Source organism: Microtus oregoni, unplaced genomic scaffold (assembly GCF_018167655.1).
Source record: "Microtus oregoni isolate MIOR12 unplaced genomic scaffold, Mior012 000006F_ref0000085, whole genome shotgun sequence".
NCBI lineage: Eukaryota > Metazoa > Chordata > Mammalia > Rodentia > Cricetidae > Microtus > Microtus oregoni.
Window position 1 is genome coordinate 43,348,194 of NW_024543065.1, and position 3,150 is coordinate 43,351,343.

The 3,150-nt window shown below is 41.7% G+C and overlaps 1 pseudogene; it reads right to left on the reverse strand.

Moving 5' to 3' along the window:
- Window positions 1-1,008: 1,008 nt before the first annotated feature.
- On the reverse strand, window positions 1,009-1,368 carry LOC121449838 (annotated as a pseudogene).
- Between the last annotated feature and the right edge of the window lie 1,782 nt (window positions 1,369-3,150).

A 3,150-nucleotide genomic window follows, 5' to 3' on the forward strand; every position in this document is an offset into this window, starting at 1 on the left:
TTGGTCTACAGAGTTCTAGGGCAGGCTCCAAAGCTACAGAGAAACCCTGTCTTGAAAAACCAAAACAAAAAAAAAAAAACGAAAAAAGAAAAATTATTGCACATGCTGGGTGGTTGTGGTGCAGCCACTTAGGAGGCAGAAGCAAGCTATTTGTTTATTTTGAGGACTTCAGTTTTGGTCTACAGAGTTTCAGGACAGGCAGGGCTGCATAGATAAACCCTGTCTTGAACTGTCTTGAAAAGCCAAAAAAAAAAAAAAAAAACAAAAAAAAACAACTGCATTTATTTATTTGTATATGATTGCTTGTGTGAATGCCATGATACACGTGTGGAAGCTAGAGAACAACTTACTGGAGTAAGTTTTCTCCATCATACGGGTCCCAGGGATACGACTCACATGGTGACAAGTGCTTGTACTAGTGTAACCAACGGCTGGGTGGCCCAAGATATGTACAATTTGCTTATTTGTATCTTGAATTTCTTTTTTTTAAACATTGCTAAACACTCTTTATTTGGTATATTATACATAGACCACAGTAAGTGCCTTTCAATGGTAAAAGGCAGCATCCTTTGACTTAGGGAAGTCTAATAAAATAACACCATTGAGTCAAGAATAGACAGTTGCCTCCTGACCTTTAGCCGTTGCCAGTAACAGCAGGGAGTACAAACTTTACCACACGCGAGTCTTCTCATTTCTGAGATGGTGACAGAATTCCCCAGTGTTTAAACATATTCATATGTCCAATTATATAAATTTAATTATAAGACCATTTAGTAGGTTTGAGGTGACACCCCATCCTTGTGGAAAGTAGAACTTTAATAATTAAGTCCAATTTTATCTGGAGAAAGGGAGAGCAGTGACAGTGTTCACGCAACTGGAATCGTTACTTTAAAAAAGATCATATCCACTTTTCTACAAGTCAGTTTTCCTTAAATCAGGACTGTCCAACAAAACACTGTTAGCCGTTTATGATCTGAATTGTGGGTATGAATTAAATTACGGTATGCATTAAAAGTCTCGAGAGATTTGTTTTGTAATAAATAAGGCGGTGGAATTACTCATTAGCAGCCTTTTTAACTAAGCTATTAGGTCCGCCCTCTCTCCCTTCTTAATTCCAGCGAAGATCATTTTTGTTCCAGGGATGTACTTTTTGGGATTCTCCAAACACTCCATCAGGGCATCCTCTCCCCAGGTGATGCCTTTGTTCTTGTTGGCATCTGTGTATGAGAAACCAGCCGCCTGACCTGTCTTCCTCCCAAACAGACCATGGAGATTTGGTCCAGTCTTATGCTTGCCTCCCTTTTCCACAGTGTGGCCCTGGGCACACTTCTAAACAAAACTCTTCTTGCCTTTCTCAACATCACCCATTTTTTTTTTTTTGAGACAGGGTTAACATCACCCATTTTTAATCAACTCCTGGGTGATCAACACCACCAATGCTGCTGCGACCCAAAGATGGATGTCCCAGCTCTCTTATCTTGAATTTCTGATCCTACTGCCTCTACCTTCCTGAGTGCTGGGATTACAGGCCTATAGGGGACTGAACCTAGGTCCTTTCTAACACTGAACAGGCACTCTATCATCTTTACATCTCCAGTCCTTCTCCTTCACTTTTTCCATGGATACTATCTATAAATACTGATGTTTCTTGTGCTGGTTGGGGATTGAACCCGGGGCCTTAAGAATGCTAGGCAAACTAGCATAGCATGCCTAACTAAACTACATGCCAATGGCTATTTTCTTTTCTTTGCTTTTTTCTTTTTGGCCACAAAGTCTCACCATGTAGCCCCTGCAGGCCTGGAACTTGAGCATCTTTCTGTCCTAGCCTCTCGAGTAGCAAGGATCACTAGCCTGGTCTACAAGGTCCAGCCTTTTATCCAGCTATCTGTCTCTTTCTTTGTTAATTTTTTTTTTTTTTGATTTTTCGAGACAGGGTTTCTCATTAGCTTTTGGTTCCTGTCCTGGAACTAGCTCTTGTAGACCAGGCTGGTCTCGAACTCACAGAGATCCACCTGCCTCTGCTTCCCAAGTGCTGGGATTAAAGGCCTGTGCCACCACCGCCTGGCTCTTTGTTAATTTTTAAGGCAAGTTTTCTTTATATAGCCCTTGTGGTCCCTTGGATTCACAGAGATCCTCTTGCTTCTGCTTCCTGAGTGCTCGGATTAAAAGTGTGCACCATCACACCTGTTGAAACTTTTAGGTTTTTGTTTAGTTTTGTTTTTTGTATTTTTAGATAGGGTTTGTGTAGTCCTAGCTGTCCTGAAACTCACTCGGTAGTTAATGTTAGCCTTGAATTCAGAGATTTGCCTGCCTCTGTCTCTCAAGTGTTGGGAATAAATGCGTGTGCCACCACAACCCAGAAAGCCTGTTAATTTTTAAAATAGTATTTGCCGGGCGGTGGTGGCGCACGCCTTTAATCCTAGCACTGGAAGACAGAGGCAGGTGGATCTCTGTGAGTCTGAGGCCAACCTGGTCTACAAGAGCTAGTTCCAGGACAGGCTCCAAAGCTACAGAGAAACCCTGTCTCGAAAAACCAAAAGCTAAAATAGTATTCTATGTGTGTAGAGTCTATAACTCCAATTCTAGAGGCTCTGATGGTCTCATCTGACCTCTTTTGACATCATGAATGTATGTGTTGTACAAGCATAAATACAGGAACAACATTTACAAATACATAAAATAAAAATAAATAAATCTGGGGCTGGAGAGATGCCTCTGGTCAAGAGCACTTCCAGAGGACCTAGGTTGAATTCTGAGCACCTACACGGCAGCTCATAACTGTTAACTCCAGTTCCAAAGGATCCAACACTGTCATCTTCTGGTAGCAGAAATAATCCACACCCATAAAAATGAAATCTTAAAGTTTTCTAAGTAAAAAAAATATATGTAGAGCTGAGCAGTGGTGGCGCACACCTTTAATCCCAGCACTTGGGAAGCAGAGGCAGGCGGATCTCTGTGAGTTCGAGGCCAGCCTGGTCTATACTAGCTAGTTCCAGGACAGGCTTCAAAACTCCATTTACATTTGGCAAATTAAGGAAAATACCCTATCATCTATTCTATTTTTGTGAGCCTAAAGTTTTATATTTAAATTATCTTTTAGCCGGGCGTTGGTGGCGCACGCCTTTAATCCCAGCACTCGGGAGGCAGAGG